Below are 9,801 nucleotides of genomic sequence, written 5' to 3'. Positions count from 1 at the left end.
CAGACACATGGCTCAGTTTATCTTGTCTCCTGTCTGTTCCTCCACCTTGCTGACTTTGCTACACGGTGCATAAATCTTGTGTGTGTTGGGTTGAAAAAAAAAAAAAAAAAGAGTCTCAAAGATCAAAGAAGGGACGCAACAGAGTTACTCAGAACTCCGCCCATGGGACACGACACACATGGTGGGTGCTCAAATTGGCAGCTATGATGGCGCTGGGGTGGGCACAGAGCTAGCATGGGAACCAGACTGGCGTGAGCACTGGGCTAGGGTGGAGGACTATCACAGAGAGGGCTCTCAGCAGCAGCAGGAAGCGTACATGGAGAGTCATCTGGGGTCGATCCACCGTGCACCTTCTAAGCAGAGACTTTGCCCTTTCTACAGGCTTGGAGCACTGATTCATTCCTAAGCTCCAGGTTCCTCTCTCTGTGTGGGCTTTGCCACCGTTGGGACACTGATGTCTTTCCTTGCTCCTGAGCCCTCCTTTGCTCCTGAACATGACTCCTGAACATGACTCTACTTGGGTGGCTACGCCCTGTGGGGAGCTCCTCGGGATTCCTATTTCATATGTTCCAGTTCTCGAGGAGCCAGAGACTCGCTGATGTCCCTTTCCCCCGCCACGGAATGTCCCATGTTTTGTCTTCCAGGCGTCTGTGCTCCTAGCTTTGAGAGAGTTGGCGGTGGCCATGCAGTATCTGCAGAGAAACAGATTCACTGATGGGACTCTACTGTGGCAAGGCCTATGGAGACCCCTTCCCACTTGACAAGGATCTGTGATAATATTGGTGGTTTCTATGTTTATTACCTAGATAACTTGTGCTACAAGCTTTCCCTGCTTCTGCTATGCTCTTTATACTCACAGCAATACTTAGTTTCACTTTGTTGGTCATGGGCAAGGCCCGTATCATGCAGGCTGGAAGCCCTGGGGATGATTCCATGCTTTTCTGAAAACTCTTTCAAGGAGTAAAACCCTCCTCGCCTCCCTCCCCCTCTATCGATCCTCCAGATGTGACCATCAGTCCTGGGTATTTGGGGGACACATAATTATGTCCCTAGAGAAACAGCTACAGTCACACTGAGTAAGTCTGTGGCAGTTGTGGAGAGCAATCCTGCTTGCATAACTATTCTGAGGAAACTATGTTTGGCCAACAGAGACTTAAATGTGGAAGCTGTGTCAGATCGATTGAGACTTAAAACGATGGTTTTCGGAAGGATGGTTTCAAAAGTTGACAGGTGCCTATCAGGAAAGGTTGCTTGGTACAATGAACATGTCTCTGTCTGCAACTTACAAAGTATTATGACAGAGGGTTCCTATTTGACGAGTGGACGTACGCCCACACATGGTTAATGTGTCTTTCATCTTGCACAGCCGTATAACTTCATTTGCTGCCAGCTGAGCATGCGCTCATGTTCACAGAACATGCCTGGCTGGACATTTACTTTTGGCTTGTTGAAATCGTGCTTTGTAGTATAAAATAGGATTGGGGGTGATTAACCCGGTGGGAAAGAGAAGGAGGAAGGGAAACTACTGGGGACTTTTACAATAATCCCGATGTTACGACTTCTTGAAATGAAATAACCAATGATGGCATTGCTCGGGCGAGCAGGATTGTGGTTGTAAAAATAAAGATGACTCCAGCTATTTGGGGCCACCTGCTTGAATGCCACTGTATTCACTTTCACTGACACCATACAACCCCTCCAGCACTGGTCCCCGGCAGAGAATCTTGGACGCACCCAAGATTCCTGGGAGCCCAGACTGGCTCTGAAACCTGCTGAGGTGAGGGAGGGCAGGGGCCAGTCAGCCTCTCTCTGGATGTCTTCGTTTCCTCTGATTGCTAGAACAAATTTCCTGATGAGTTAAAGCAACATGCACTTCCCCTCTTGGGGTTGTGCTGGTTTGAAGACCGAGGATAGGTTTATTGGGGGTGAAGTCAACCCATCAGCAGGCTCCAAGCACTACCCTCAGAGGCTCCAAGGAGAGAGTCTGGCTCCTCGTCTTCCCTAACGTGTTCTAAAGCTACATTTCCCCACCCCCACCAACTATGCGACATCTTTATCTTCCCCACAACCTTGTGTTGCAGAACTCCTTCCCCAGAGAGCTAGAAACAAGCAGACACCCCCTCGTTTCAGGGCACCAGTAACAGTCAACGAAAGTCCAACTTAGGGAGCCAGCAAGCCTATTGGGCTTTTCTTCAGGGTGTGGGTGAGGAGTTATAGGAATGTAGGTGACCCCAAAGCAGCTACAAAGACACATTCCAGCTTGGCTGCAGCAATGGAATCATCCCTTCAGTTAGCCTTACACAGTTTGCATACTATAGCCCTTCCAGGGTCATTAAGTCACATGCAATTAGAACAAAATAATATACAGCCAACTGGAAGGTAGGTATAGGAGGGAGTGTGGCCAGAATTGTAGACAAAGGTGCAGTGACCCTCTCTACCCCTTCTGTTCTTTTTGAGTGAACATCAACAGTCTCAGCAGCTCTCATGAAGATAGACAGTTGTTATACCTGGAGGGCAGCAATCCACAACACCTCTCATCAGCCTTCTTCTGCCTCCTTTTAACCTTTGTGGATATTTCTAGACCTAGCCAGATAGCCTAACATCATCTCTCCATCCCAGGACCTTCCACTGGAGCATAGGTGAAAATCCTCTTTTGACTTGAAAGCTAGCACTCATTGCTTCCAGGGACCAGGGCTTGGTGCTTTTGTAAGGCCATATAGTGTCTGTAACTTATTGCCCGCCTGGATGATCCTTCCACTCAGCCTGAGCAAACATCAGACCCACAGACAGCCGAGAGACACAGGATGTCTTGCTTTTGTCTGCTGCCTGTGCTGTGTGTGTGTTCATTCACTTCTGTGGCTGGGCTTAAGGAGGATGGGTACACTTCCCTGCCTGAACTGTGATTCACACCCGATCCGAGGTTATCCAATGCAGGTACCAAGGACTCACATGCCTGTGACCTGCAGGAGGAGATTCCACGCGTTCCTATCAAAGCTGCACCATGCTGTGAGGCCAGGGGCTCAAACTGTCCCATATCTGTAGGATAAGCTGGTCTGAGGAACAGAGCTATCCGTGTCCTGGACAGCGAATAGCAACAAGTCACGATTATGTTTTGAAAGATCACTGAGAGGCAGGGGACCTAGCTCAGTTGTTTGAGTGTTTGCTTAGCACGCATGAGGCCCTAGGTTCTATCCCTGTGACACATAAAATGCATATGGTGATGTACCTCTAACATCAGCACGAGGGAGGTAGAGGCAGGAGGGTTAGAAGGTCAAGGCCACCCTCAGTTACACAAGACTCAATCTCAATTAAGAAAAAAAGATAAAATGTCATGGGGCTGGAGAGATGCCCCATGGTTAGCAGTGCATGCTGGTCTTTCAGAGGACTCAGGTTTAGTTCCCAAAAACCATCCATGTCAGGCAGCTCACAACTGCCTGTAACTCCAACTCCAGGAGAACCCATCCCCCACAGCTTCCAAAGATGCCGGCACTCACTACTTGTACCACCGCAAAGGTTCGTAATTAACAAGAAAATGCAGTCTTTAGAAATAAGGTGAATATTAAATTGTAGCAACATACACATCATACACAGGGGCTGGGGGTGGCTCAGTAGTAAAGAGTGCTTGGTGTGCAAGCGTGAGGATCTGAGTTCAGACCCATACAATCCCTAGAAACCATGAAGAAAACTGGGTGTGGTCGTACATGCTTGTAACCTGTGCACTGGCTGATAAATAGCAGAAAGAGGGGCTCACTGGACTCCCTGGGAATGGCAGGCTCAGTGAGTCACCTTGTCTCAAGGGAATAAGATGGTGAATGATAGTGCAGAACATAGGTCTTACTGTGGCCTCTGAGTACATGCACAGGTGCACATACCTGAACACACATTATGTATACACACACACACACACACACCACACACACAAACACACACCACACACACAAACACACACACTACACATCCACACACACACACTATGCACACAGACACAGATAGACACACACACACACACACACACAAAACATATGCCATAAAAATTGATCATCTTTAGCATTCCAGAGGGTGGAATTCAGCAGCGTTGAGCATAACTGCAGTGCTGTGTGACCAACCCCCAGGACTCTCAATGGTATGAAAGTGAAATTCTACACTCATGATTCCCTCCTGTCCCCGGTCCCTGTACATTTTGTTCCATCTTTGTGATTTCACAACTTTGATAACTCAGATAAAGAGAAGCACACAGTGTTTGCCTTCTTGTGACCGATCTGTTTCACTTAGCGTAATGTCTTCAGGGCTTTTTCCGAGTTGGAGCCCGTGTCTGAGTTTCCTTACCATTTAAGACTAAATAATGTTGTATGGTATGTTCAGAACGTAGCTTTGCTCAGATGTCAGTTCACATCTGGCTAACGTGGACGACATTGCTGTGCATGTAGGTCGATTACAGTTTCCTAAAGGCAAGTCTTTATCAAGAATCTACACTGAGGGTTCTTATGAAAAAAATTTCTGACATTTTTCTTTTGTAATTTTTTTTAGGGGAGGAGACCCCCTGTTTCTTTTTCAACTGTCCCTTCCTATCCTGGCCTCCTGTAGAATCCCTGGGGCACACAGGCTCCAGGATTCGTCCTTGGGCGTCTCTGCCTGATCCTGCCTGGGTCTTGTTTCTCAATCCCAGGGAATGATGGGTCAAGGCAGGTTTCAGCTGGAGAATGGAAATTGTGCTCTAGAGTAGGTTTTTCTCTGCTTGGTAAGAAGAACTAATGTTCATGCCCTTGAAACCCTGAAAACAGCCAGGAGTGTTTTGCTAGCACTGCTTGGTTGAGCTGCTGTGAATATTTGGCTCCTAGTGTAGTCTGGAGGACACCAACTGGGAAAACCTGATCTCTGCTGCTGTAAGGTAAACTCGTTTGAACCAGATGAAATGGCCGACAGCGGACCACTCCTTTAACCTTCAGAGATGGCAGCTTCATATCCAGCTTCATGTAGTTCATCCAGTAGTTGATGTACCTGTAGGGAGACCACTCATCTCCTGTGTTAGAAGTAGACTCTCTTTCCTCTGACTGGGAAGGAAGAGGATGGGAAATAAAGCTCTGACTCAGAAGCAGTCATCTGGGTGATGCAAGTGTGTGTGTGTGTGTGTGTGTGTGTATGTGTATGTGTGTGTGTGTATTGTGTGTGTGTGTGATGTGTGTGGTGTGTGTGTGTATGTGTGTGATGTGTGTGTGTGGTGTGTGTGTGAGTGTGTGGTGTGAGTGTGTGGTGTGTGTGTGAGTGTGTGGTGTGAGTGTGTGGTGTGTGTGTGTGATGTGTGTGTGTATGTGTGTGTGTGGTGTGTGTGGTGTGTGGTGTGTGTGTGTATTGTGTGCATGTGATGTGTGTGTGTGTGGTGTATGTGTGTGTGTGTATGTGATGTGTGTGTGGTGTGTGTGTGTGATGTGTGTGTGGTGTGAGTGTGTGGTGTGAGTGTGTGGTGTGTGTGTATTGTGTGTGTGTGATGTGTGTGTGGTGTGTGTGTGTGAGTGTGTGGTGTATGTTTGTGTATGTGTGTGTGATGTGTGTGTGTGTGGTGTGAGTGTGTGGTGTGTGTATTGTGTGTGTGTGATGTGTGTATGTGAGTGTGTGGTGTGTGTTTGTGTATGTATGTGTTTGTGTGTGTGTGTGGTATGTGGTGTGTGTGTGTGATGTATGTGTGGGGTGGGGTACTGGTCCAGCTCTGACTCTGAGAGTTGTTCTCCAAAGGGACACCGGGTGGGCCCTTGACTGAACCTCAGCTCTGGGATGTCAAGTAGGCCTTGAGTGAGCCTCAGTCCGAGGCTGCAGTGGTTAGCATCTTGCTAGCCAGGAGCCCACAGCTCTTTTGCTGGATAGAGAAGGCAGACTGTGACTGCTAACCGGTGGACCAGTAGGAATTCATACGTGGTGACTGTGTTCCTAAATGACAGTGTGCTCACCACAGAAACCGCACACAACCTAGGGCGTGGGGTAGACAAATAAGGCGGTGTATGCATCCCTCCCTCTTTCTTCTCGTTCTTTCTTTCTTTCTTTCTTTCTTTCTTTCTTTCTTTCTTTCACTTCCCTCCTTTGTCTCTCCCTTCCTCCCACTTCCCCTAGGGAAACCTTTTAAAAACTAAAATGTAATTTTATTTTGCACGTGTGTGTTTGTGTGTGTGTATACATATGCGTGTGGCAGTATGTGCATGTGTGTTTGATGAATTTATGAGTCTGTGTTTGAATCAGAGTAGGTGGTTCTTTGGTGTCTGTGGGCACTGGTGTGTGAGCACAGGATGCAGGTGAGTGCTGGAGTCAGAGCTGGATATAGGTAAACACTTGGGTCTGAAAGTGCAGCACTTTGAAGGAAGGGGGAAAGATGAAACGAGTAGACACTGTCTGCTGGCCATGGAATCTCGAGCATGAATGCTTCTGGGTTAATGGGTAACCCATAACCCTCCTGGCCTCTACTTGGCAGGCCTCAGGCCTGGCATGGCTTTCTGTCAGAGGCAGTATTGACGACAATGAGTCTCATCTGGTCTGCTGGGGTCTCTACTCTCAGGTCACTTCTTGAATAGTCTCGTCCCATCTCCTGGTGCCGTGAAACACTTTTTTGTAGAGCTGTCTCCATCTGTACCCTGTTGCTTTATAGAGAGTTGGTTCTATAGAGAGATGAGTTGAGCCCAGGAGCCAGACAAGGAGGTCATTCCCAGGCTGTCTAGTCACTGACACACAGAACAGTTTCTAGAAAGCCAAATTCAGAGACAAAGGGCCCAGAGGAGCAAGAACACAGAACCCTTTCCTTTAGAGAGCTAAATCTAAGGAACCTCTTACCTAAATGAGACGCAGGACGTCTTACTCCACACTGGATCGTTACTGACCTGAGGCTGCAGGAAGGTGCCTTCCCTCCTCTGGCCTCTGTAGGAATAAGTGAGTGAAGAATAAAGATAATTTATGCTATGGAATCTCTAAATGTGTTTCTATGTCCATACTACCAGCCCATGACAATGCTCTGTTAGAGTGTCTGTCTGCTACCAGGACGTGGAGTTTCCTTTTCAATGACCAGGGCCTGGCCGTTTCTGGCATGAATAGAACCACTCTAGTGGTGTCTAACAGTATTTTCTTGCACCTGGTTCTGTGTTAGCCACTTCATGTGAATTACCTTTCTCTATTGATGCAATGATGTTGACCTCGGTGACATTCACCTTTCTTTCTTTCTTTCTTTCTTTCTTTCTTTCTTTCTTTCTTTCTTTCTTTCTTTCTTTCTCTCTCTCTCTCTCTCTCTCTCTCTCTCTCTCNTTTCTTTCTTTCTTTCTTTCTTTCTTTCTTTCTTTCTTTCTTTCTTTCTCTCTCTCTCTCTCTCTCTCTCTCTCTCTCTCTTTCTTTCTTTCTTTCTTAAAATTATGTATGAATGCAGTGCCTGCAAAGGCCAGAAGAGGGTGTCAGATCCAATGCAGCAGGAAGGGTTATGAGCCATCTGATGTGGGTGCTGAGAATCAAACTCCAGTCCTTTGAAAGAGCAGTTCTCTTAACATCTGAGTTATCTCTCCAGACCCCCTTTAAGGTGTGTGTATGTGCGTGTGCGTGTGCGTGTGCGTGTGCATGTGCGTGTGTGTGTGTGTGTGTGTGTGTGAGAGAGAGAGAGAGAAAGAGAGAGAGAACTCAGAAGCCAGGTGTCATTTATCATTGTTCACCTATTAACGTGAGGCAGGCTCTCTCTCTGAACACAGGGTTTCTGCTATTTTAGGCAGGCGGGCAGACAGGAAGCCAGCAAGTTCCAGAGCCCTCTTCTCTCCACCCACTCCTGAACTTGGGTTTAAGTGTGTGTGTGGGAAGCCCAGCTTCATATACAGATTACAAGATCTGAATTGCAGTCCTCATGATTGCTAAGCAAGTTTCTCCAGCCCTAACCTTTTTGGAAAGGTTGAGTAGCTTACTGTGTGGTGCACACGCTGATAAGAGAGCAGACCCAAGGGCTCCGGTTCTGAAAACTCTCTCCCAGAGCTGACTGGCTCCACCTTAGGCAGCATGCCGGGTGCTCAAGTAGCAAAGACTGTACTTTAGTTCAGTGAAAGAAGCTGTTCCCTGCATGCAAATGCTGCCCACCTCTGTGTCTGTGAACTCCGTTTCCAGGCCCACTGTCCTCCACTCTCCAGGAAGACAATGCACTGCTCCATCGAGATTCTTTTTGAATTTTTTTTTTAATGTGTCTTTGTCATTCTTATCTTAGTGATTCTTGACTCCTGGGTTCTTTGCATTTATTTATACATCCTAGGTCTACCGCCTCTTGGCATTACCAGACACAGAGTGGATGGTCAGTCAACACCAGGCTACTGAATAGAAGAAAGTAAAGGATTTTTCTGAATGTCTTCCTCAAAGTGACTATATAGTCCCTGTATCTTTAGAGGAAGCTACAGGCCAGAGAGTTTTTCCAAGACCTCTGCTCAGGCAAAGCCAGGATTCTTGACCAGTATGAAGCAGAGTTGGAGTTCATTAAGATTTTATATATAAAAAAAAATTATTTGTTTTAACTTTGAGTGCTTTGTCTGTGAGTGCAACACCTGTGGGGGACCAGAAGAGAACTTTGGATCCTTTGGGACAGGAGTTACAGTTGTGAGCTGCCGTGTGAATGTTGGGAATCAAACCCAGGCCCTCAGGAAGGGCAGCCTGTGCTCTTAACCACTGAGCCATCTCGCCAGACCCTTAAGAAGGAATTTTTAAATTGGCTTCAGCATGGGTGTGAACAGAAAGAGAGGCACCTTGGGAAAGGTCAGTGCATATCCAAGTAAGGGTTTTTCAAGAGAGTTGTGCACAAGGGCCTTAGTCATAACCAAATGCATGCTTTTAGTTCTGAAGCTACAGCGTTGAAGGGTCTCTAAGGGACCCCTCCATTCTCTTTTAGGGCAGAATCTGAGGACCACTGGAGGTTTACAGTAAAGCCGGGAAAGCCGATAAATAGGTCACGAGACCTGCAGAAGGGAACAGACATGTTTTGGCTGTAAAGAAAGTTAATGTTTTTGTTTTTGAAATTCTTATGTGGATTTCTCCAGACCTAACCTCCATCTTTCTTTAAAAGGACAAATAGCTCACTGTGGGGCACACACAATTTTCTTGTCCAGGAAAGTTGCAGGTTTACGCCTGGGGAAGGAGGAAGGTCTCAAGTGTGGCACATTGCTATTTTAACATTTTTATTTGAAATATCTCTATATCGATACAAATAATATTGTTTCTATGTATGGCAGGTGTTGTTATGGAATGGTGACAGCCACCCACCCTGGCCTCTGCACAGGGATACTGTGACGATGGACTCAGAGAAACCTGTGTAAGTCTCACCTTTGATAAGCCATCAGTGCTGTGCAGCATGAACCACACAGAGAAAGGCAGGAAAACACAGCGTCGCTCTGTCCTGTGCTCCATGACAAATGTCACCACGAGGGCTCAGCCTCCTTTCTTTCACGGGACTTTGGCCACAGTTGCACACACAGGGACAATAGTTCTTTGTGAGCTGCCAGCCGGGTCTGGCTGTCCTTTTCTGAGTCAGTCAGCCCTGCAACGGGGGACTGTCAGGCTCCCTGCTTTCCGCCGAGAAGAATAGTTCTCAGTGCAACAGTCACCTTTGACCTTCCAAAGGACACTGCCGCTCTTTGCTTCTGCTAATCGCCATCCTTTTTGTTACTGTTCTCATTGCTGTTTTGAGAGTGCGTTTCAAGTAGCCAAGGCTGACCTCAGATTTAATATGGAGTTGGCTGGCCATCAACTTCTCATCCTCCTGCCTCTAACTTGCCAAGTGCAGGGTTCCCAGAACAGCATCACCACACCCAG

This window comes from Mus caroli, chromosome 4 (genome assembly GCF_900094665.2).
Source record: "Mus caroli chromosome 4, CAROLI_EIJ_v1.1, whole genome shotgun sequence".
Classification (NCBI taxonomy): Eukaryota; Metazoa; Chordata; class Mammalia; order Rodentia; family Muridae; genus Mus; species Mus caroli.
This window is presented reverse-complemented; position numbering follows the sequence as displayed.